This window comes from Festucalex cinctus, chromosome 12 (assembly GCF_051991245.1).
Source record: "Festucalex cinctus isolate MCC-2025b chromosome 12, RoL_Fcin_1.0, whole genome shotgun sequence".
In the NCBI taxonomy this organism is placed as follows: domain Eukaryota; kingdom Metazoa; phylum Chordata; class Actinopteri; order Syngnathiformes; family Syngnathidae; genus Festucalex; species Festucalex cinctus.
The window spans coordinates 23,691,555-23,719,467 of NC_135422.1; positions in this window are offsets into that span (position 1 = coordinate 23,691,555).

Sequence of the window (27,913 nt, forward strand, 5' to 3'; positions counted from 1 at the left end):
GAATTTGGTATATACTAAGATTTTTTTTCGACTTTTGCTGAATGCGATTCTCGTTTCATTTGTAGCTTTTCATCAATATTTATCAATATTATTTTTGACCTGCATTGGCTGGCAACCAGTTCAGGGTGTATCCTACCTGCTGTCCAAAGACAGCTGGGATAGGCTCCAGCACCCCCACGACCCTAGTGAAGAAAAACGGTTAAGAAAATGGATGGATGGATGGATGGATTGTTATTGAACAAAATAATACAATTGCGATTTGATGCCGCAGTTCAACGGCTTTGATGTGATAGACACATTTGTGAATTGACTTTTAGGCCTTGCCCACACATATGAGACTTAGACTTAGACTTGACTTTATTGATCCCTTTGGGATGGCTCCCTCTGGGAAATTTACATGTCCAGCAGCAATGAGAACAGATAATAAAATAAAAAATAATTCAATCAATCAATAAATAAGGTTATTACACCAGAGATTGAATTAATAATTGTAATAATAATAATAATAATAATAATAATAATAATAATAATAATAATAATAATAATAATGATAATAATAAAATGAAAAAAAATAATTAAATCAATCAATAAATAAGGTTATTACACTAGAGATTGAATTAATAATAATAATAATAATAATAATAATAATAATAATAATAATAATAATAATAATAATAATAATAATAAAATAAGAAACAAATCTCACAAAACAAACAAACCTTCGAACGACGTGAGATCTGCAAATACCCTACTCTGTTTATGTGTTCGCATGTGGACATTAATAACTGAGGTTTTGTATTTGGAAATGTGACAAAATATGTTCTTACGTCACACATGTAGTATACACACATACTAAGAAGATTGCATCATGGCATCATTCACCTCATGAGGCTGAGATGGCTCCATCAGAAGTGAAGGCTCCCTGTCACATGCACTTTCCCAACTTGGGGTTGTCTAATAACTCAGCAGTACTGCAGCGAGACATAAAGCTGCAGGACATCCATTTCTTTTCCTCCCAAACTTTGCAAAGAATGTGTTGAAGTTGCAGCTCTTGAGCAGGCGGTGTCGATAGGATGCAGAGAGGGCACCCGGCTACATATGGGAAGAAAACTTAGAAGTTCCCCTTTGATAGGAAGACATTCACACTGGGGATCCTTTTCTGGTCGGGATTGACTGGCAACTCCACACTCACTCATGTCAGCTGTCAATCAAAGTGTCAGTGTGCATGGTTAGCAGCGCAGGGGCCACCAAGGGCCAACTATATTATAAAGCTCTCCCTTCTCCTTCATTACCGGAGGGACGTCGCAGCTCCACGGTGACAAAACCCCTGTGAATACACTTTCTGTTGTAAATTGCATGTACCTGCAGCCCAATGTGATACAATTAGGGCTTGATTATGTGCAAATCAAATGATGATGGCGCGACAGTGCATGTCTGGCATGTTAGCACCCACGACTAGCCAATCCTCTGCCACTCAGAGTGCACTAATTGATTCCCAGCTCCCTTTGGGGAACGCGGCACCGCTCATTTGTATGGTCGCGTTGCTCATATCTTGAAAATCAGCAATTTTGCCAAGTGAAAACATTCCTGTTGTTATCTGAGTGCAAACTTTGATCACGAGCCACATTTGCTAGGACCTTCTCCTCCTCGGTGAGTGTTTGTGTATTTTTTGGTTGACGTTAATTGATGCTGAAAAGTGTTTTCATGTCTGATTTCTGTGAATGTATGTGTGTGTGTGTTTTGCGGCTGTGTGTATTTGTGGCTCGTGCCAAATCACTGCCTTCTTTCTGAAGCCTCGTTGAAAAATTGATGAGGTGTTGATCCATTGTGTTTGTGTGAGAACATCCTGTTGTGTATGTGCTGGGGTACTTCAAAGCTTAAGTGTGTATGTTAACCTTTACTTTTCTACACACAAAACAATCAATGTAGTATGACACATAGTTTACTGGCTGCTTATTTGCCTTTGCACACATTTGATACATACAGCTCAGTAAATGTGCAACAAATGCAAACTTTGCTGTTAAATATAGCTTCCTGTTTCTCCCTCAAATCCATTCACTAATTGGCTTGGGGTTCTGCTACCTGTTTCACACACAGCACTGTAAACAGTAAGTGTAAAATTAAAAGGATTAAAAAATATATATATTTGTTTTTGCTTTTTTAGTTGTGTGGAACATTTTGTCCATTTAAATACCTTGCTACTCATTCTTAATAGAAATTACTCAAACAGAAGAAATCAAACATTCAAAAATTAGAAGTGGACCAAAATAAAGTGTAAGTAAGGGTTTCCGACACACTCTGTGACCTACAACTGTGTCCAAAAAGTGTGCAGAGAGCACTGGAGCTACCAATGAGTGTGCTTCATTGAGGATTGGGTCTTTCAGATGCATTCGGCCACAGATCTGTGCGAGTATTCCCAGTGAGACTGATTATCCTGGCCTGTCACAGACACGGAGGATAATTACAGGGTCTCCCTTAGGTCACTGTGCTCTCCAATCCCCATGAATGGAAATACACTGCTGAGTGACACACCAAAAAGGCCACGCAGGGAACAACTGCACACTGTCTTTTTTCTTTTATTTTCTACATTTCCCCCTCAGATTGAGTTGTTTTTTTCCAGGGATATCACCTGAATATCACATTTCTGTAAACAATCTATTTTTTTTGCCCTTGTTTGCTTTAATTGCTCACGTTTTGATGGTTTGACGCTCCACTTGGTCAGCTCTAACTCTCCCCCTCGTGGCCTGATGGATACATTACACATTGTAGACGTTGTGGAGGAATATACACATTTTCAACTATGCTCCTTGGATTGAATTAGGATTAACGTCGGTGACCTATTAAGAGCTATAGTGGAAGATAAATAAGGAGAAATCTTCTCTCAACCCAGAGTCTGTGTGGAAACAGGAAAAAATATGACTGATATTGACATGTGCGTGTATCAAAAGTGTATTGCTGACATCATATTTTGGCAACACTGACAAAGAAAACTAAAAAGTAGAAGAAAGAATTATCAGTTGGCAGAGGAGAGAAAGGACATGTGTGTAATATTGTGTTTATTAAGACTATTGGAGTTAAAAACTGCTGTGGCCTTTATGACAAACAAACAAAGAAACAAAATAAACTCTTGTCTTTGGTTGCTCTTTTGCCAAGCCTACAAGAAAGCATTTAGGATTACTTCAGAGGCCAAGTGTGCAACATCCCACCCAGCCAGCCAGACCCTCACCTCCCCACTGTGTGTTGACTGCTTAATTATTGATGCTTATGTATTGCTGATTTTGGTCTTTGTGTTGTCCCCTGTGCATGCTCTTGTAAGGAGAATGGAGGTATTTATCTAACTCAGAAAGGGGGCTCTATTCCTCATCCTGTCCACACATCCCAATGGATATGACCTCAGCACTGCCGCAACCAGAGGACGTGCTCGCACGCTCACACAGGGTATTTGTTTTCATTCATCACTGAACTGATACAAAGGCCGGTCCTTAAGGGCTACAATTCAGCCCAGCCTGGAGTTAGGAAGGAATCAGCATTTTGAGAAAATGAATAATCAGCCGTTCAACTTCTTTTGAACAACTCGTTTCATATTGAGGAATGCTATTTAACTTGAAACGTGTACACGTGATAAGCTTTAGATACATTTTCTACTTTTTTTGTGTAGTCGTTGATATCAACAACAGTCACACCAATAAGAATCCTTTAAAATATATATTTCATACTTACCCCAAGCATAAATATTTCTGAGTCTTGCAGAAATACAATGGCGCCCTCTTGTGGTCGGACGGCCTCATTGCTGCACTGACATCTCCCTTGCCTTAAAAATTGTTGGGTTGTGTAATGTTAATTATTCAGTGTTATGATGCGTTTGAATACTGTACTCTGTATACACTATAAACGGTATATTTATATGTTTTGTGTTTTATATATTTGGTACACAGCACGTGCAAAGCTAACAATTTGTTGTACAGTAAACTACAGCTAAAAATATTTTTTTATTGATTTGAACTTATTTTCTCAGTAAAATCTGTGTATATGTGTGTTTTGAAAACCTAATTGCAGCAATTGAAAAGCAGTATACGGTAAATAGAAGCAATAAGGATGGTAAAACAATTGTCAATCACATTTGACAATTACTTAATGAATCAATATTCTTCAAGATCAGTCAGAGTAGGATTTATTTGGAGGACTCATCTCCCAAACTGATGATACGTCTTGTGAGTTTGCTGCTGCCTGTCTCAGAGCAGCTTAATAGAGCGTATCAAACAGATCTAGTTGCACAAGCTGTAGCGCTTTCAAGGTGGAGGGCCTCCAAAAAACAATATTAGCAGTATTGACATCTTTAAAGTGTGGCAAAGGTCTCATCCCAGAGGCTTCCAGACTAATGGGGAAATATTGAGTGTTGCCAGAACAGAGGATTTCTCCTAAATTGTCCATTATGTCCCTTGGACAAGCACTTCCTTCAGAGATTAATGTATTGTACTTATGTAGATGGACAGTGGGGAACATGATCAATTTTGATGCGATAAAAGGGGTGATAACTCAAAGTATGTCACACTCCCCAAGCATTAGCTTTTGGATGTCAGAAGGAAAACTATTAAAATAAGATCTTAGTTCCATTTCCTCCCTCACGACTCCTCTTACGGTTGTCTGCGAGATTCGATCAATGCAACCCTTTTGATCCTTCCCCTGCATTATTGTACACTTCAAATCTTTTATGTCTCAATCACTTTCACACTTTCTCCTCTTCAATCCCATTTCCAATCATCCATTATCACAGTCCACCAGATGAAAAAAATACAAACTAAACAAAACAACATATGGATGCAGGACAGCATCTGCCAGCCTGCACTTTGTAACCCACTGAACATACTTTACATGTTTGACTGGATGAACGAACTGGCAGGACGTGAGAGACAGCGAGGTAATTGGGGAGCTGCTTTCAGTTCTCTGATGCATAACTAAGACAACAGCATGCAACACTTCTTTTTAGCCCAGGGCTCTATCAGACCACCCTATCTCTCCTCTCCATCCAGCCGTGTTGGGTCTGCACGCCGGTCATGCCAGCCAGAGGATGCTGCTGTAGCTGATGATAACGGATTGTATTGTTGCGAGGTTTCCGTCCCTCTTTGGCGACTGTACTGTATTGCTTTTCAACTGGTTGCTTTTGTTGGGTAGGATGAGACGGAGACAGAATCAACAAAGTTGAAGCTGTTCAAAGAGTTAAAGCATTTAGAAGGAATTTAGACATTTCAGTGTTTTCACACTTGCAACCCGACATTCAACCTTCTAAGTATGCAAAGCCTCATCACGGTATCCACATCTTGACCCAGTAGAGTGTTTTTAACAAGCTTAAAATTTCTCTTTGATGAAAGCTCATCAGCAAGATTTATTCAGGCTAAATTTCAGTCTTGGATAAAATACTTCATATGTCATTGAAAAAGAGACGGCTTCTATTAGCTAAATGGTCTTTTTTTATTATTTTATTTTACTTTATAAAGCTGGAGTTGCTGACGAAAAAAAAAATCATTTGTAAATAAATGCACTTATACACCCATTTTATTTTTCAGAAGATGATGCAAATTTAAGCATTATTTTTCCACGCAACTCTTGTTACCTTTCCCGTCATAATTTGTATCTGTAATGTAGGGCTGCATGATTATGGCCAAGATGATAAACACAATTATTTTGATCAATATTGCCATCACAATTTTGATTCACGATTATTCATCATGTTAAGGTATTTCTATTGCGCTACTTTTCAATAATAATACAAAAAAACAAAAAAAAACCCCAACAACATGAATTTAAAATTGACCAAGGAATAAATATTGCAATAAATATATTAAATATTGCATTATTTTGTTTTAGGTCACAGTCCAGACAATGGATGTTGATCCCTTTCACATGATGATCCTCATTTCCAATTTTGACTGTATTTTCTTCTCTTGGCATGACCTTTCTCATCAGTCCACCCAAATGACTTTGGGCTCCTGTTGCAGGGCTTCCTCATTTCTTAATTTAGTCATCTTAAGAAAATTTTAACCATCCGCTCGCTGCCTGGTGATTGGCTGTACTCGGGATGTGACGATATCCAAACATCGCAATACGATATTATCACGATATGAAGGTCACAATATGATAATTATCTGTATTATCAATATTGTGAAGAGGTTTGGCGATACAAATTAAGGTCACACTATCAACTTGACTTTTTGAAAATATGTGCTGCTTGTAATATCGTGACATGACGACGATGATATATATTGGCAGTTTTAATATCGCAATATCATGATATTGCTTTTATCGTTACATCCCTACTGACAACTGCATGAGAAAATGCTTGAGGAATTCAGAGTGCACACAGAAAACCCACCAAGCACGGGGAGAATATATAAACACACAAAGGAAGGCCAAAGCCCGGATTCAAACCCACACCCTGAACTGTGAGGCAGATGCGTTGTGTTCACCCACTGTGCCTCTGTAACATAAATGTTCCTCAGTTTTGAACAATGATAAAAAGAAGTAAAAAGTTGTAGAAAAAAAAAATCCAAAGCAACTGAGTGTACCTCTTTTAGCGCTGACTCACAGTCTTTAAAATAATTCAAGTAATTGCTAAACTTTTGGTGACTCAGTGTTCTTATTCCTCATTCTAGCCAACTGTCATATTATTCTGCCTTTTTCCAACTGAGCTGCATGCTGAGACCTCGCTACCCATGTCTGTGACCTTTACAAATGTTGTCCTTTGTGCTCTTATGTGTAATCTGACCTTATTAAAATCTATTTCATGAAATATGCTCACAGGTAAAAGTCAATTTCTGATTTGAATATGATACCAGTGCCATTCCTCAAATGGTAACAAGCGCATGGATGGAGAAATACAGGACAGAAACAAGTGTAAACACACAGACACAACACAATGGAGAAAGAGCAAGACAGACGTGAGAGAAATTGAGAAAAATGTGGGCTTGGGATAAAATTCAAGCAGACAATTTGACTTTCCAGCTGTGTGTGTGTGGGTGACAGAGTGGCACATTTTTTGGCCCAAGCAGCTACCCAGTGCCGTCTTGACAACCTGTGATATGCTAAACCACCCTGCAGGACGGAGACACCATGCATAACGATACAAAAACATTGAGTAGCAAATAAGGTAAACAAAGGTAAAAGGGACATTTTTAGCATTGGTTGCTATGCATTCTTAGCATTAAAACTCTTGACAGTCACAGACAACAACGGGGCGACAAACACAAAGACACACCTTTAATAATTTATCCCTATAAAGCCAAACATATCATATTAAGAAAAAAACATTTTGAGTTCTCTATTTTACAAGTATAATATTTTTTCCCATTAAAACCCTGACATATATGATCTGATACATGCATTGCATGGATAATCTATTAGAGGGCAGTATCAGCCAGCTGTGACCTTGCAAGATCATCCCAATTGAGAAAGGAGAGACACCTATACTTATTAATAGTGGGAAATGTTCTTTTTTTTTGGGAAATACTAATATGTTTGATATGTCTGTTCATTGTAATATTTTTGACAGTTATGAATGTATGAATTTAAAGCATTGTGACCAGATGTATCAAATATGACACAAATCAAAAGTCTTTTTTTTTTTTTTTTTTTTTTTTTTTTTTTTTTTTTTTTTTTTTTTTTTTTATTTTTTTTTTTCTTTGAAGAGCTCAGAATTGTTCATTCGGTAGTCTTACCGATTCAACGTCTTGTCATCATTGCTCTTTTCCTTTTTTTTTTTTTTTTTTTTTTTTTTTTTTTTTTTTTTTTTTTTTTTTTTGTGTGTGTGTATGTGTGCGTGCGTTTGCGTGCGTGCGTTTGCGTGCGTGCGTGCGTTTGCGTGTGTGCGTTTGCGTGCGTTTGCGTGCGTGCGTGCAAATACGTATAAATTTATACTCATTCATTCACCTAAAACCTTATAAATATCCCATTACCCTTCGCCTTAACCAGGTACTTCAGAATCTTGCCAGAGTCGTGAGATTTAAATGGTCAGGAGACCAGAGAAAAGGTCAGAAAAAAAAGAAATAAAGAGAAAAGAAAGGTAAATCAAAGTGACATCCAGCACCGACCAAACACTTCCTGCCTTCCCCATGATTACAAAATCAAAGTCTTACGCCAACCCCGGAAGCCTCTAAATTCCAGCAAATTTAGCGAGATCTCAAGAGCCCAGAGGAAAAACTAAAGAGAGGAAGGAGGGAAGGATCGATAAGGCAGAGTGAGATCAATAGAAGCCAGTACATCCAATCCATCAAAGTGAAGTCCAGCACCAACAAGACCCCTCCTGCGTGGTTACAAAACCGGAGTCTTATGCCAACCCCAGAAACCTCATACTTCTAATAAATTAAGATCTCAAGTGACCAGAGGAAAAACTAAAGAGAGGAAGGAGGGAAGGATAGATAAAGAAAAGTGAGAACCACAGACACCAGCACCAACTGATTCAAGGGGCTGTGGGAGGGAGAGGGTACTTCTGTTGAGTTTCAGTAGATGCTGGTGCGACGGATCTGGCATGCATAAGGACCACCACCAAAGAGAGAAGCCGTCAACCGCGGTCCAGCAAAGCGAGCACCCCCCACCCCCCCCACCCCCCCCGGAATCCCCAGGCCGCGGCAGCACCAAGGCCACCCCCAAGCCACCCGAGCGGACACCGGTCAGCGAGCCGACCCAGATACCCGGAACACCCCCGCCCCAGCCCCGGCCCACACCCCCGAGCCCAAGGCCGCAGAACGAGGCCCAGCGGGCCCCCACAGCGCCCCACCGGTCCCCAGCCCCCATCCCCCCACGACCCCCCCGCACCCCACCCAAACCCGCCATCCACCACGACCCAGGCCCAAATCAAAAGTCTTATGTGGAAGTTGATTCAAAAGGACTAATAAATGCGAAATGCAAAAACTGCCGCATCTTCATTTCCGTGCCGGGGCAATTTCAAATGCCAAAAGAAAGAAAACTCCGCCCACTTTGCGCTGGACTTGCCCTGGGCAAGAAAATGAGGCCCTAAATCGTCTGTCTGTAAATGTGGGTGTGAATGCCTAGTCGATACCAGCCTTGATATTGACTTCAACTCGTCCCAGGTGTACCACACCTCCTGCCCAAAGTAAGCAGGGATAGACTCAAGCTCACTTGGACCCTAATAAGGCCATGCGTTATAAGATAATGAAAGGATGGTCGGCACCTTTGAGTCACCACATCCATTTTAAAATGTCCTCACTGCACTGATTGCCTGCACTGCATCCAGACCTACTCCTCATCTTTCTCTTCTTTCAAATTCACATAATGGAGATTCTCTTCTCATTCTCCATTCCGTACAAACCTTGTCTTGCATTTTCTTGTCTGCGTGAGGCCCCCCCCCTGAGCATCACAGGCTGCCTTCCACCGCTGGTTTAGACTGATTATTTGGGGTATCAGCATGAGCTTTGATGTGAACCCATCTTTTGTGAATGAGATTTCCCAATCAGCATCCCACCCATTTACCCCATTTCCTGCCGCCTTTTTGCTTGTCTGTGCTCTGTGAGGCTGAGCTGCTCCTTTATTCCTTTTAGTTTGCCGCCTTGGTGAACTGATTTCACTGAGGGCAAAGTTTCGCGCAACTGCGCTCCGACACATTGGTGTCGAGTGGGAGTTCAGCAGAATTCGGTCTTTGTACAGCTGCAGTGGAGATATGGGCTGAACTTGGCAAACTGTATTTGTCCGAAGCACCTCAAAATAAATGTTGGAGCTTATGTTGCTGGGGCACTAACATGTATGCAATGAAGGGGCATACGGCTTTTTCCCCCCTCCCTCCTCTTGGGAATCTGATAATACTGATAGTATAATCTATGCAACAGCAAATTGGATGATGTACTCTCCACTTCATTCCACCCCTTTAAGGTCTCCGTGCTATTATTACAGAAGGAAAGAAAAAAAAAACATTAGATGCCCCTCTCTCCCTCTTTACACAAGAGGAAAACCTCAGTGCGGCTTTCAAGAGAGATCAAGGCAGAATTAACAAACTTTCATTTCATCGTTGTTCATTATATGAATTAAAAATAGATCTGACCATGCTGGACTGGTAATGACAACAGGGCGGGCAACTTATTATTTTTTTCCCCTTTTATCCAATCATGGCCCAGCAGGAGAGCAGACAGAAAAATGGATGACTCTTTTGAGCATTTGATAGTTAATCCTATCAAGGATGTAGTCGTCGTCTTCCAATGCAATTAGAAAGTCCAGCTCAAATTCCTTTTGGTGGCTTGAAAAATGTTCTTGCTTCCCTTGTGTACTCAAAGCCAGACTGTATCATAGTCAGCTTAATTTAATTTCACCATTTGCTGTGGGAATTATTCATTCAAAGGAGATCAATTGACTTCAGTATTAAGCCGTTATTAACCTAAAAGTACCTTAGGTATATATGATTAAATTATGATCTCCTCTCTGAAATAATTGTGGAGTTGATGTAAAATAAAACTTTATTTCTGGTAGTAAGCTTGGTCAGCCAATCGGGTCCTGTGTTGCTTTCACGACTACATAATTTCATGTCGGAAAATTATTATTGTACGTTCTAAGTTATAAGACTCCTGCCTTCACTGAATTTGACAGAACTACTGACATAGTGATGACAATAAGATATGATTCCACATTGAAGTGGTTAAAGGGACATGTTATGGAAAACTAAAATATACTTTTATAAAATTACTATTATACTTGCTTGTATAGTGCCTGCCTACCCACTAGGAATCGTATGGAATGAACGAAAAATATTGGTGGTGGAAATGGCTTCATTTGCATGAGACAGGCAGAGCTTAAAACGTAAACTCTAGTTTCAGTATGAAAGCATGGAGCTGACAATGTGGAGTAAACGTTTTTAGCTGGTACGTTCCAATGTATTTGCAAGTAGGCTATGTTCGAACGTAATTAAATACATTAGAACGTACTTATACGGTCATACGGTCAATATAACCACATGTACATTGAAACATTCTCACAAATGTTTGAACGTACTTGTAGGCTAAATGCTACACGCATAGTATATTTTCCCATAATGCCACAGGGTAATACTTGAGCATGTGTGAGTGAAAAAAACAAGTACTCCCCCCCCCCAAGAATTTGGCTCATATTATATGAAAACATTCAAAAATGAAGTAAAATCACTTTTTCTTCATACACAGTAAATTCTGGAGAGTACATTTTATTTAGAGAGGGACGAAATAGACTAATGAACTCACAGACTTCAGCTTGGGTGACTGCTACATTACCACCTGAGCTATGCACCTCCTATGATTTGCTTTTCTCCAAGAGACCACCAAAGACATCGTTTTTGGTCTCTTGGAGTTAGATTCCAAGGACTCAGCTGCAGCTGACCCGAGCAATATATTAACATAAAGCAAGAGCTGTGTGGCTCAGGCAGTAGATCAGCTTTCTCCCAAGCTGAATATCATGAGTTCGTTCCTCCACCCTTGAGTCACTTTTATTTTTTCCAATTCTTTATTTTACTCTCTTCCAAGTGTGAATATTAGTCGAAAAGTGAGTCTATTTGGTCCCACTCTAAATAGAGACAAATTTACTCTACAGAACTTAATGTGTAACTTTTCCCACAATGCCATGGGGTACTGATTTGCACATGACATGTTTGTAGTCGCGAGTACGTTCGATTGTATCTGCGAGTACGGTATGTTTGAACATACATATTTAAACATGTTCAAACGTACTTGCAAATACAATAGAACATACTCGCCAGTCAAAAATGTTTACTCCACATTGGTAGTTTTCACGCTTCCATATTTCAGAAAAATAAGGCCAAAAGTATATTAATTCTTCAACCGAGTATGTCAGATATGTTGTTTAAACACCTGGGAATTATTTTAAATTGTGGAGGGGAAAATACTAATTGTTTAGGTGCATAAAGATCTCTTAAATGCTTAAATTAAAAATAATTATAATACTACCTATTAAGTATTTACTAGAGACTACGCATACTGTATCCAAGTGACTCAATGGGCAACATGAGAGCTGGAGGCAAATTTTACCACAATATGTTATGTAGTTCATTCCAACCAGGTAATTCAGATTCAGACCACGCAAACAATATTTTGCTGTGAAGTTTATGTTTTCCCTGTCCACATCTTTCATTTTGCTTCATACTTTGCAAACAACACAATGCTGACCCAAGAGAATACACCATCTTTAAAATATATTTTATTACTTTTGTCCAAGCCATTGTTGATATGGATCGCCCAGCTCCTAATAAAATCCCACCCTGTCCACCACCTCACCTTGTGTTTTGACAGGTGTCACTGTCTGACTTCCGTCTAGCTAATAAGCTGTGAAGCCATTTTAAATGACATCCTTCATTCCATGTGGAAACATTCTTGCTTGACGAGGGGCCACTTCAGAAAGGTGACAACAGCCTGAGAGAACGAGTTGTCATCGCATTGTATAAGTGCCGTAACAATGACAGCATGGCTACACTGGTTGCCATTTCAGTCCAAAATGAACACCCGCAGCACACCCTTGGCAGCGGGTTTATATATTGTTTTCCACATCCGCACAGAAAAGATGCATGTTTCAGCCCAATATCAGCTCGTGGCACAATGGTGTCACAACCTGCAGGCAGGAGGCTGGGAGTTCGAAGCTTCAGTCTTGCTGTGTGGTGAGCATTAGCTCTATAGAAGACGGATGGATTTCAGTTGTGTTTTAAGGAACAAAAGAAACAAAAAAAAACCCAAAACAAAACTAAAACTCTTGTATTTTCTTCAGTTTTGGAAATGGCTGCCACTCAATGGTCCTATTAGACTTCATTAAGATCAAGCGCCCACATTTGGGGAAAACATTAGAACAAGTAATGGAAGACTACAGCTTCCTGTTAGCTGCAAAGCAAGTCCAAATCAGCAAGGAGCTGCAGCCAGTCTGTTTATTTCATATATAGAGCAGGCAGATTTGTGATGTTTCTGAATTCACTCTTCATGAGTTGTTTATTGTGAAACATTGCAAGTCTCTGCACAAAAATACAACTTGTTTAAGATGGGAGTACATGAACCACAGGGGAGCCGTGATCGCTTGTGTAATGAGCGATGACCAACAAGAGGTCATGAATAAAACAAAGTGAGAGAAAAACACAGTGTCTGTGTAAATGTGTGTATGTGTGTGTATCAAGCCACAAACTTAGTGCACTGCTCCTACCACGTGCATACAAATGATGTTTCCATATTGCACATCTGACAGGAACTGAATTATTGTTATCTCTTGGTCAATTTGGCATTTTTTTTAAAAAATCATTTAAGCAATAAAATCAAAACCAAACACCATATATTGAAATTGAACAATACTGAACAAAATAATTAACATTTAAATCCTACTTCACCATGTTAAAAAGCAAGAAGAAATTGCTATGCAAAGTGATGTAAATCAGTATCACAATGCTTCTATCTAAGGGTATTACAGTACTGGGATATACAATCATGGAGGGCTATATGGGGTAAGGGGGGTATGGGCAAATTGCACCTCATAATGAACATAAAAAACAAACAAAAACAAACAAACAAACAAACAAAAACAAACAAACAAAAAAAACCATCAATCCACATCATGTACCGGCAGCCTATTACCAATTGCATAGCGTTCAGTGTGTAAATAATGCGACCTTTCAACCTTCAATGTTCATACAGCGGTGATTATTGTGTGTGTAGTCATGACAGGAACGCTAATAGCTCTTTCACACACTGATAACAAAGCATGAACATTGTTAACAATTCCTCTGTTACAATAAATAGAGAAATCCTTCATACCATACTAGACAAACAAAATCAATAATAATAATAATACTAATAATAATAACAACAACAACAACAACAACAACAATAATAATAATAACAATAATAATAATAATAATAATAATAATAATAATAATAATAATAATTTACTGACAAAACCCCCCGATATGCAGCCATAAATCTAAACTAAGTGGAAATAAGTATAAACTGTGCAACAAAAATGAGTTCACACCAAAGTAAAAATGTCTAAATAGTGCCTGAAGTGTCAGTGTTTTATGTGGCTCCCGTTATTTTCCATCAATAATCTTGGGTTTTAAGTTCACAACCTTGTTCTCCTAAATCGGAAAATGTCCAGCAGATGCTCAATAGAGTTTAAGTCTGGGGATATCCTGGGCTGTTTTATCCCCGAGGCAGTGGTTGTCTTGGGAGTGTGTTGACGATGGTTACCATGTTGGAATAGTGACCGAGGTTCTGACGACAGGGGTTCAAGCTCTGCTTCCATAATCACAATACATTTATCCCTTTTTTTTGTTTTTTTTGTTTTGAATAGCAGTTTGTTTCACATTATATCAGGAATAATTATTTCCTATTTACGAACATTAATTATCATACAAGTAGATACATTTTTCCACAAATATTTTGGTTGAACTCTAAGCATATATTCGTTCGTGGACCGTACAAGACTGCGCGCCACAAGGATCAATGAGGTCTTAAGCTTAATAGATTCAAGGTTAATTCATTTAGTTCACTTGATGAATTCACTTGACTGCCAAGTGACTCATGCCCCCCACTACAAACAAGCCTCTTGGATAAGTACAGCAGTACTTACAGCAGTCACATCGATTTTTTTTTTCCCAACTGCACACCATTGCCATTTATCATCCAAGCGTGCCCACTTTCGCCCAACATTCCATGTAATTTCTCGTGGCTCAAACAAAACTTCCTCGTTGAAAGGAAAAACACACGCTATTATTAACACCAGTGATGTTTAAAATATGACATTACTGTCTATCTGCAAATTCCTAATCCTTGTTCGTAGATGGCTGATCATGTTTGCGACACAAGGTCGTGCAGAAACAAGCCAACGTTATCCCACTTTACAAGCCTGTCAGAGTGCAAACACAACTCCATAATCTACTTATTGAAAATCTACACTGATGTATTTCTTATTCAATATCCAAAATGACTGACATCCCTTTCAATGGATAGTGACATCATAAAAGCAGGCCTGCCAGTAAATTTTTTCATTCCTAATTCCTTGGGAAAAAAAAATAAAAAATACAATAAACAAGACGTAGCTTTGCCCTTCCAAATGTCCGCTGTCCAACTCCCCCCGGGTATAAGCGGCATCGCATAACAAGCAAACCAAGGCCATTAGCCCCCTGATTATTACATCCCTTAATTAGAATTCTCATTATTTACAGAGTGAAGGGAAAGACTTGGCAGTCACATTCACATCAAAGGCATCGTCCGAAGGCAAAGATGATAATTAGATAGTCTAATCTGTCCTCTGAAGTGTCTCTTCCAAATCAACATTTCTGGATTGTTTGTTTTCCTCCCCCTCCTTCTGCCTTTGCTTGGCTAAGAGAATGATCAATTAGAATAAGATTCATTGGTTTCTCGTTTTCATTCTCCCACATGAACCTCTTTTTTTCCCTTTTATGCTCCATCAAAACTGACAAATGTGATGTATTTATTTTTTTTAAATGTATTTATAGCGTCAAAGGGAAGCCAGAGAATAAATTTGGTTATTTTTTGGAGGGAGTAGATTGCTGGTTTAAAAATATACACCTTCAAAAAAAATCCTCTTCATTGTGACTCCCCCACAGTAGGATCAACAGATGGCACTGTTTCCCTGCTAAGGATGTCCAGCTGGTCTCATTGCTCACCACATCTCCCTCCTCTTTCCCTGCATCCTCTTTGTCTCATTTCCCTTTTCCCATTTACTTATGCAAAATGAGGCTACCGGAGAACCATTAAGTGTAACTGCTACCTGAGATTAGTGAGAGGAGCTCAAATGAAGTGTCACTAATATGTGGATTAGCTTGGCAAAGCCACCTGAAGTTGCCACTGATATGCTACAAACATGAGACAGGATGCAGTGGTGGGAAACACGTGCGCCACTTATCTACTGAGCAGATAATGTCGGCATTCGGGCGCTCTAATAACAGCACATCATGTCATTAATACATGTAGTTGTTACTAATGCTCTACTAGGTATTACAGCAATGTGATTCTTTTTTACAGTAATATGCCATAAAAGGGATTAACGGCTTCAAATGAGAATTTTTCAGAACATCACATCACAATTAATCCCAGTTGACCTGTTTGATGGAGGCTATACTCTTGCATCTTGGAACAGACGGCTTCGTGCACTGACATGTAAACTAAAAGAAACAAGTCTTTGGGGTTTAATAACAGATGGCCAGTAAGTATTCAAATAACTAAAATGCACTTTATTGATAGCAACGGTATCATCACCATAAAGAATTGTGGATGTTTCTTGTGGATGCGCCTTAGGGCCGCCAAAACGCAGATGGCGCAATGCCAATGCACATCGGGCCCCATCGTTCATGGAGTGCCACAATTTTATAATGAATGATACTTTAAAATAATGAATTTGTTAAGCTACTGTAATGTTTTCTTATAGATCCAAATATGCCAACAGTTCCCTCGTTTGCATGTCTTTCCAACATCATCAAATGAATACTTGCCAATAATTTCTAAAGTCCCTGTAAAGTGAAAATTTATATGGTCCTGTGCAATTAGATGCTTGCTGAACGGAAATCTCGCAAGTACCTGAAGAGTTGCGCGGCGGCAGTTGCAACGCCACAACATATTATTGTGGAAAATGTTGGCTAAATTCTGACATGTACAACATTTGAATTCAGAAGATGCACTGATGTCTTTTCTTCCTTAATCTTAAATGATCCCATTTTTCAATTTTGTCATCAATTTACTCCAGTATGCTTGCATAGACAGCAGTTGATCCAACATACAAATAATATCAGTGAGAAAGGATGAAAAAAAGGATGTATACAAAATATGTAGGATTTCATTAAAATTATTATTTCTCTTAAGTCAATGACTCTTGGCTGTGTACCACTACAAGAGAGAATGCATTAGTGGGATGATCAATAACGGCGAGCTGCATCAGATAGCCAAAGTATGGAAGAGAGGGTGAGACTAGCAGAGAGGTCTTCATAAATGGACTGAACACAATGTTTTATTTGCAAAGGATAATAAAAGAGAATCTTTGATGGCTACACTTCAGTCTGGATCCTTGGACTCCTGAGTGTTGTATTGAGGCATACGTATATCATCACAAGTTCAAGAATTTATAAAAAAAAAAAAAAAAAAAAAAAAAAAGAAAAAGAAAGGAAAAAAGAATGTGACTGGAAATATTTTAAATTTTGCTGCATTTAGCCCTCACTAAAAAAATGGGAGAGAAGACATTAGGGGGGGAGGGGGGTTGTTTCACAATTTGTTGAACTCCAAGAAGCTACAAGGTCAAAGCAAGAGAAATCAGTGTATTTATTGACTAATGTTTTTGTTGTTGTTGATGTTTTTAATCTGTGTGTTTCTTTTTTGTTGGTTTATTGTACTTTATATAGTATCCAAAACACCTCAGTACGTGCAGGTTAAAATTGATTTATGAGGATGACCTTAGCTGGGCAAAAGATTGCATGGTATGTGGAGAGAAACTGTCAAGGTAGTCAGCACGCACATTCTATTCACGCTCAACACGCTACAGATTATTGTCTTTGATTCTTTGTTCAGACACAATCCCCTAAATACAATTTAGGACTGCTGATTGTCAGACTCCATCTTTGCTGTCTTTTCTCAGCTAGAAAGTGTTCATTGATTGCTTCAATCAAAGGGAATTTCATATATAAGAAACATAAATAATAGAAATGTGTGGAATAAATCTCGGGCGAAAATGTGAACTTCTCCCTGAGTACAATTAATGTTTTAGTTAACTTCAGCTTGAGGTGGATTCACACAATGAGGATAATAAAAATAGGCACAGCTGCACTGCAAAGGAGGGAAGAAAGTCAGCCACAGTGCAGGCAACAGTCATGTATGGCTCTGTTGTTAATTCCCGGCACAGTCCAAAAAATGATTTCTTTGAAAAGGGATATGGCAAATTAAAAATGTCATCGGCGCTTGTGCAGCTTTATTGTGCAAAGGCTCAATGAAAACACCGCAAATGTTGAGCAAATAATGAAGGAAGAGCATCCCTGGCTACTGCCCGCTGAAGAAAATAGTTGTGACGCCATTGTGGATGTAAACACAATTATGCTATTTGTATACATGACAACATTTGCATACAATTATGCACTATTCATTGCACTCGCAATGTATTCAAATAATGCTGCAGTGTAAATGTAGACTCATTTGGTTCACTTGCCCGCAGTTCTCGCTGCATTCAGATATTTTCATAATGCAGGCACATAATGTGCCAGTGTTATGACGGACATTTTAATTGGACACAATGAGGCACCAGCTTACTTTCACATCCCATTTGTGATATAGCAATAAAAAAATTAGACAACAGGAGTTATTCTTTTTAAGGTCATTTGCCTCCACTTCTTCAACACTGGCCAATTGGCAGGTCCACTGTTGTAAAGTGGGAAGAAGAAAACTATTCTATGCTTGCGGAACGCTGCCAGCTTCAGAAAAGAAAATCTGAGCATCTATCTATCTCTTTTAATGAAAGGAAAAACTGAATCTGAAGGGCGAAAATACTTTGACACAAGATCAGAACCAAAAGAAAAGCAAACACATCTCCCTATGAGGTGAAGCTGCTTTTGTTTGGGTTCTGTTTGCCTTGTCTGATCTGATCACCAAAGCAATTCGAACCCACCCGTGTGCCACACTGTGATTCATAATAGCTCCGAAATCGCATATGAGCAGCAAAGCTAGGCAAACAGCTGGACAAAGAAAGAAGGGCTGCCAACAAAGAAAAGTTGACTTATTATAGTTTTCAGCACTCATGACGAAAACGCCAAGTTAGACTCCTCATTAAGACATGCATAGATGATGGCGTAAATATATAAATAGTTGCAGATATGACAATAGTGCAGGTGTTTACTGTGCAAAAAAATGTGCAAAAAGATAATCAGCAGTAGATTTGGGATATAATAGAGCAGTGATTTGCAACCACTGTGCAGCAGCACAGTAGTGAGCTGGAAAAGCTCATCAGGTAGACCATGGGAAATTATCTAATTTCACTTAATTGGTCCTAAAAATTATTTATTTTCTACAAATGATGCGTCTTTGTTCTTCAAGGCAAGCAAAATTGGTGATCTGAAAAACATTTTTTAAATGGGCTTTTAAGTAATGTTGTATTTCCTTCCTTTTCCATTTTAAAAAAAAAATAAAAAATATTAATAATATTAAATATGTGTGTGTGTGTGTGTGTGTGGGGGGGGGGGGTACTTTGTAACTATTAGGGATGTAACGATATCCAAACATCACGATACGATATTATCACAATATGAAGGTCACGATACGATAATTATCAATATATTGTGGGGCGTTGGAGATATTTAAAAAAGATCACAATATTGTAAAAAAGAGAGCTCATACTAAAAAAAAAGAACAATATTGTGCTTTTGTACATAACGGGAATGCATATAAACCACCTACAATCTCTAATAACAATATTGAGGCACTTATTTGCTAATGCAAGCACACACTGATCACTTCACAAGCAAATTAGGTTCCCCTTTATCTGACAATTAGCATAGATTTTAAACATAGAAGGCCAAAACATCCCTAATGAAAATTAAATTGCACGAATAAACTAGCCACTAGAGGGTGCTAGAACTGCACACATGGAAATCAACCTGACTTTTATAACAGATGTGTTCCTTTTATTGTGAACATGACGACGACGATATTGTGGCAGTTTTAATATCGCGATATCACGATATTGCCCATATCGTGACATCCCTAGTAACTATATTTCTAAAGGTGTTATATAAATGAAGATTTATCTTTATTGTTAACCACACAAACGCGACACTATCCGCACCAAGTAAGTTTATCTTGGTCTCATCAGACCACAGGACACGGTTCCAATAATCCACCTTAGTCTGCTTGTCTTCAACAAGGGTTTTCTTGTGCATCATCGTTAGAAGAGACTTCCTTCTGGGACGACAGCCATGCAGACCATTTTGATGGAGTGTGTGGCGAATGGTCTGAGCATTGACAGGCTGACCCCCCCTCACCCTTTCAATCTCTGCAGCAATGCTGGCGGCACTCATATGTCTGTTGTCCAAAGACAAGCGTGTTGTCCCATGGAAAAAAAAAAAAAAATATCTGCAGAAATATGAGGGGTGTACTTTTGTGAGATACTGTATATCAGCTCTCTGTTCATCTAAACATGCACAAAGTCAACATGTGAGTAAACTGAAATGAGATCATCTTTAATTCAGTTGATATGCTTTGATATTTGTTTTTGGTGTTATGTAATGAGATTTGCCAAATAGTGTCTTGGCTGATTAGACGTTGGGAAACACTGTAATCAAGTGTTGATGAAATGAGGCGATGTGCAAAACAGCAGAGCTATTCTTTTTCATGCACAGGGAGGGTCAGTGACGAGGGCAGCGGAGGCGGAAGGTTGTGGATAGAGTTCAACATCCTGGCAATCCCGATACTTCGGTATCTTCTCCCTGGAGGCAGAAGGCTGAACTGGGAGTGTGATGGGTGTGAGGTGTCACCAGCAATGATGATGGCCATATAGATGAGGCAGGTGTTGAAAATGACCATGATGGAGGGCAGAGGGGCCTAGCGACGACGGCTCGGACTGCATTTTCCTTGCATTGCCGAGCCTTTCAGCAGGAGGCCGCTCAGCTTCCGTAACATACAAGCATGGAGCCAGTGATGACATTCGCAATGGTGACACGGTAGATGTAGTACATGATGGTGGTGGACTCTGATTCTCCTCAAGTAGAGGTGGTGATGGCATGATTGACAGCAGTAAATTAACGTGCATTCTTGATTAATATTGAACCAGTGTTTCACAGATTTCACATTGGGGGGTAAACTGAATCTCAGATGATGTTGCAACTCTTTGCAACTATTTCTCTGAGTATTTTCTGTTGAAAGGGAGGCTAACAGATCATTAGTTGGAGCAAGAGGCACTGTGTTTCCAATGACTCGTTCCACATTTTGTTATCATACAATAGTGTACAAAAATGTATTGAATTAATTACCTTCACAGTATCCCATACCGACAAATATAAACAATTTCTTTCAAATCAAATTCTGAAAATCTATGCTTGGCACGCTCTTTTGGGCCAATTTCTCCCTCCCAATGGGCTATTGTTCCTTATCCTGGGTTGCTGTCCCACATGGACCCAATTGGTGAAGACTATTTTTGTCCTTCTGGAAGGTTCTGTCAGGGAGGAATGTTTCAACTCGTTACCATCAGGTTTTTGATGACCTTCCTGTCCAAAGCCAGCGCACTTCGTTCATTTACGAATTATGGGGACCTCTGCGCTCATTGGGACTGTCAGATTTTCTTATGGCCTTTCCCAGATTTGTGCCTTAATACAATTGCGTCTACAGTCAATTCCTTCAACTTCATAGCTTGGTTTGTGCGCTGACATGCACAGTCAACTATTTTATTTTCGATGAATGCTTTGCCCGCACATCAAATCCTTAAATCAATAATTTAAGATGGAGGTCGGTGAGCGTAATAATTATAGTTTAAACACAATGTTATTCCTTTATTCAATTGAGAAACACTTCACTTTGTCAGTGTGGCTGAATTTTAAGGGAACATTTATTCAGTTTTGATTAAGGCTGTGGAGAAAAAAGTAAAAAGGATAAACACTTTTTCTAAGCACTGTAAATGTTGCGCACTACCATAATACTGTACTGTACATATATATTTATTTCTATCATTGCATAATTATGCATCCAAGCACATTTTTATTAACCCATTAAACTTTGAGTCTTCTGTTTTTATTAACCCTTTCAAAAGCCCATTTGATCATATACAGGTCTTATGAAGCACAAGCATACTTTGTGCATCATACAGACAGTATAAAGACTGTTCTTATTTAAACATGTAAAGTGCATTTATATTAGCACATTGCAACCAGTTGTACGAGTACAACTTTGGCTGTTTTATTGGTATTTTTCCATTTTTTCTACTGCTAGCTTTGCTAAATTGACCTTAGGAGACATCCTTGTTGCTTAGATGGTCAAAGTAAACATTCCCTCTACATAGAGATGGTAGTCATACGACAATTAATAGTTGATATATGTTTCATTTGTATGAGTTCCTGTTCAAATTTCTGTTGGGAAATTACTATTTAGAGAAGAACTACTGCTGTAAATGCACTTTGCACGCGATGATCACCTGTCTATATGTACTCCAGCAAATTTAAAGGCAATGAGCTGGGAGCCGATTTGATTGGCTGGGAGTCGACTGTGTTTCCTCCTACAACAGCACAAAGACCGTCTTATATCTGTGCTAGTCCAGAAAAATACCAAAAGAAATATAATTTGACATGTGCACATTTAGACTGCTCTTTGAGCTAGATGTGTGCTGGGCCTGAAATCAGAGCCCTGAAATACTTTCTTAAGTATACTTTGACAAGTTGCTTCGATTGCTCGAAGAACACTCTCTGCAAAATGCGTCGGGCCATGTTTACATCTTCAAACATATCTGTGCAGTTGGGGTCCAAATCAATGCTCTCGTCAGATGGCAGTAATGGGCCTGCTGCCTCTTTCATCCCCTCAGCAGGAAACACATGTACAGCACACTGTCAAGTAAATGTGTTTTGAGTGGTTGTAATATTTACTGCTGCAAACATCCAGCGTACAATGGCTCCAAATGAGGCTGTAGTTATCCCGCTGCTCCAAATATATTGTTGCGGTGCTGATGACAAAGTCATTCTTTGTCTTAAGATTATCTCACAGCCCTAATGCTTTCATCCTCAACTTGAAGGGAGCTGAGGGGAGGTTGAAAACACTGAGGTGCTGTCATCTATGAAAATGACTTCGCTCGTCAGGCGTGCGTCTCGATCTCGCCTAAGCATTTCCAAAGGACCAATCAGGGAATGATTACCAGAGAGGGGAACTGCTCAACACATTCACCATATAACAAAGTGTAAAGAAGTCTGATCGCCATAATCAGATTGCTTCTCACTCACTTAGTGTCTGTATCATATTCTTCTGTTCTTGCTCTGCATTATATGGAGATTGCCTGTGAATAGTCAACCTAATGTGCCTTGCATCTTAAGCCGTGGTGCTTTATGATTCAACACCGAGAATTTATGTTTGCATCTTTGTCAAAGTGTAACAAATCTTAGCCTTTTCACAAATGGCATCTTAAGAGGCGCAATCATTATCTAAAACATTGCCTTTAACACGCACAGAGTCTGTGGTTGCCCCGCATATAATGGGAATCAATCTGAGAAATGGTGATGATAGTGGGGTGCCGCCTGATGGAAAATAAATAAATAAATTCCGAGTTCATCATGCAAATTCATCCTCCCAACCGTGGCACATTCTTCAAACAGACACCTCCTCTGGAGAGAGGAGACGCAGTCTGATAAAGAGACAAATGAGCTAGTGATCTCCATAGCAGCCTCCTACCTCGTGAGCAGTTATCCTCTGTGTGTGCTGGGCTGCTGCATGGCTCTAGTGACCTTTGCAAGGATGACAAGCATGTCCAGTACAAGACTCCACATGCAGGCTATATTCATCCCAAGTGATTACTGATGGCAGCATGCACTGGATCTGATAAATAGTCGTGACCCTTCAAGAAGTTTTGTGGAACAGCAGAGGGGACGATAATTATACAATTACAGCAATCATACACACCGCTAATTACAAAATGTGATACTGCACAACTGACAAGTGCACACATCTTGTAATTGTGATGATGGTCAAAATGATTTGGCTGTCAGAAATGGGCATCTTAAATGCTGGAGGGGCCCACAATTTTTCTTCTGGTGGTGGGCGGGGGGACCACACACGTCCTAACCAGATGAATGACAAGCATGCTGTACTAACCCAACAACAAAAGGTTTGAAGCAAACAACAAAATAACCAAATACTGTGATTTTTTTTTCATGTGCAATGGGCTCTTTTGCATGAACAGAAAGCCAACATTTTTTGCAAAAATTGACAATTTAAAATTTTAACATTATTGAGCTAAGATGTTTGTCCTGCATATCACCCCAAATCTGCCATAAATTATTAGGCAGTTTTTATTTTTATTAGGCAAGTTGTATTATATTATAAGTGCAACGAAGGCACGTCTGCCATCTAGTGGTGATTGATAATATCACAACTTAAAGTTATAGTTGACCCATGAATATTTGCAGTTCAGCACTCAGAGATTTGTGTATTCACAGAATTTTCTTCTCTTCTCTTCTCTTCTCTCTCTCTCTCTCTCTCTCTGTTTTGGATTTTTACCTGTTTTGGGGATAAAATGGTATTATATTCTCAACTCAACTTTGTTTATATAGCACTTTAATGATAACCAAAGCTGTAAAAAGGGTTTGTACATAAAACAATAAAGGCGATAAATAATAATAATACTAATACTAATAATAATAATAATAATAATAATAATAATAATAATAACTAAATAAATAAATAGAAAAAAACATGAACATTATCATGTCATTTTACTTAAATATATAAAATATTTTGTGATGAGTTTTAGCAATTTAAAAATTCTACAATTCCTCCTAAAAAGTCCAATTTAGCAACAACGTGGTAAGCATCTTTCTCCTCTCCTCTCCTCTCCTCTCCTCTCCTCTCCTCTCCTCTCCTCTCCTCTCCTCTCCTCTCCTCTCCTCTCCTCTCCTCTCCTCTCATAATGAATTCAGATATTCCAACAAGGTGATAACAAAATTGCCTGACATTTCCAGATTTATTGCTGTATTTTGTTATTATCGCCAAAGAAATATACAGAGATTCTGTCCCATAAATCATGTTGAGGGAGCAATGCAAACGCTATTGTGTTTAGGCCATTGCTACCATTTTAGAATTAGAAATAAATTGCCGGCTCATTTTCACAAATGGAAATGAAAAAGCGCGGCCGGTGCCGCAGCGTGACTTTCTCAAGAAAGTGTTTATCAATGGATGGATTTCCTGAGTGCTTCTGCTACGTGAGGATCAATTTCGATTAGCTGCTACTGCTTTGACAGTGGACCTGATGCTTCTGCATTTTATAAAGCTTTTCCTTTCTTCTTCTCACACTCTCAATACGCCCACATGATTGCCTTGTGCAAGTGTTAGATTAGAAAAACACAAATTTCTTGACAGAAAAATAGACTGCAATGTAATTTAAAAAGTGATGAGTTGTATATATATATAGATAGTATGACAGCAGTAGACATACGGGTAAGATTTATGGGCCAAATTTATAATAAATAATTCCATGGCAGTACAATATTTCCTTGAGAAGAACTTACTCTCCGTATTCCTCAAACTGTACATATTTTATGCACAAGTCCAACCCTAAGTGGACAGGAAAATAAACACTACAATGTCCAATTAAGACTACTTTTTTAAAAATTATTTGTAATTATAACAGGGTGTTTGTACAGAATTAAGACCTTTATACCTTTATACCTTTATATATATATATTTTTTCCCTAGCATCGAGGGCAAAGGGTCCAACACAGAATATTTTTTTTTTTAATATTTATGGGATTTTTGATGCTACAAAAATTCAAAGCGGCAGTTTTCCTCCTCCATAGCCTCCAAGGTTAAGACCTTTGAATCTGAGGTCCTTCTGTTTGTACATATCCACTTTCAAACATGTTCAAACTGAGCATGTGATTTTAGTGAATTTACCTGAAAACCCAGGGATCTTGTACAATATTATATTTTCTTCAAGGTTCCAAAACTGTGAGCTCTTGACTGACCCCGAGCCAACTTGGAAGTTCAGAAAATGTAATAGATACACAAGCCCAAACATGATACTGTCGAGAGCAAAGACAACTCACCTTCGTCTCCTCATCTTATTATTTACCGCATCTCCACAATTGGTGACCCCGACGTGATAATGTAAGAACAAGTGGGAAAGCATGACAACACGTTTGTTTGATCTTTTTGGTTAGCACATGTACCTCACAAATGAGAGGTTCAGGGTTTAGATTTGTGCTCAGCCCTTGCTTTGGAGTTGGCATGTTCTCTCCAAAAGCATGAATGCTAGGCTAATTGTATTTTCGGAAGTGTGTAAGCATTTTGGCTCCAGCTCACTCGAAAACCGTACAAGGATGGAAAAATTGAAACTTCAGTTTTTATCAGTGTGGGTGTTTGGGTGACTTCCTATCTATATTTTTTATAATTCCGTTCCAATTAAATTTTGATACAGACCATATCCATTTTTTACATTTTATGTGTATGCAGTCTCATAATCCTGAGGATGTTTTCCTTGCATTTTCATAAAAGGTTTGGTGTGCTTGTGTCAGATTGTTGTCATGATTGTTGATTTTCTTTTTTTTTCTTTTTTCTTTTTTTTGTTAGCAGCTGTACAAAAACTGCGACTGATTTATAATTAAAGAAAAATATTTTTCTGCACATGATAACATGTTATAATGGTCTAAATACAGCAGGCGACAACTGTGAGGAAGATGAGGTGTGACAATGACGATCATCGCATGAGATACATTGCGTCAACCTGAGTATTCTATTGTCATGCGTAGCATTTGAGACAGTAAAGGAAATTGTGGTAACACATGCGTCTATGTTTAAATTTAATGTTGGCACTGTCAACGGCTCCAAAAGCAGTAAAGAAACAGAACGGCAACTATAAAAATGAATGTTGTCTCATCGTTTAAAAAGCCAGTGCAGGACCTGAGGACTCGGGATATAGACACCATAATGCTTCATATAAATAAAGTCGATAAACACAAACAGTAAAGTTACCCATAAATAAACACTTCTGGGCTGTTAGAGAAGGGCCGGACTTCTAAAGCTATAGTACCTATTTTGCCAAGATATTACTGCGGTGAGCACTTGAACGAGGCCCTTGGTAGGCATAAAATGTCCTTTTCTGTCATTTCCGTAGCTTTCATTCTACACTAAATGTCTTCTGTCAAATATGTTGCTCAGGGCTGTTATCCTGCTTTGACTCCACACACAATGGCAACACAGGAGGAGGAAGTCAGAAAAATAGATTTATTGACAATGTACTTTCTCCAAGAGGAATTATACTTAATGCATGATTGTTTTCGGTGTTAAAAATCTCAATGCTTGACATTTTAGAACATCTTGTGCCAGACTAAGCTACTTTATAATACGATTAGTCAATTGATTGACAAAAATAACAGATTAGTTGCAGCCCTGCACTAGATTGAATGCCACTGTTTAGAACTTGGTAATGCTTTGCTAATGGCCATAGTACAGTTTAGTCCGATTCAAAAGAATATTAAAGAAATGATGTCTAAAAGGTAGTTGATTTTCAAGGAAGATGTGGAAGTACTGATGCAGTGCAACAAAACGCACCATGCAGTTTGGTTTGGTTGGTCAGGGAGCACTGAAAAGGGCCACTATCTAGGCCAAAATTGCCCATGAAATTGCTGTCGTGGGGACACGTACACCTACCTCCACTACACTGAAGCACAAATAGAGAAAAACAGACCTCAGTGAAAAACAAAATATCTGCATACCACGCTTGATTTAACTGCACTGGAGGAAGAAGCGACATCTATAGTTAAGAACATAAAGAGAGGATTTAACTTGTTTCCTTTAGCATGCTAATTACTGTAGGATTCATCACATAGACTTGCCAGAAATACTAACCAAGCAATATCTGGGTGGAAGAAAGTATCTTGAATGTAATGTGTGTACACAATCTGTGCCTTTGTGAAATCCATCAACTCTGGCAGCACCCAAAATTTAAAATAACAAAGACGTCACAAGAGACGCAATTCTGATTCACACTAAATCTTAACATGCTCCTCAAACACTGAAACCTTTAAATGAAATGATTGCTGACAAATTTCTGTTTTTATGAAACAAGCAAACAAACAAATGAGTCTCATACTGTGACTACACTCACTACACACCTCACAGTACAGAATTTTTAAATGAAGGCCAAACATCCTGCTCACAAAAGCTCAAGGCTGAGAAAGTGAATTATTTTCTATTCATGTTTCATTGTGTATCTA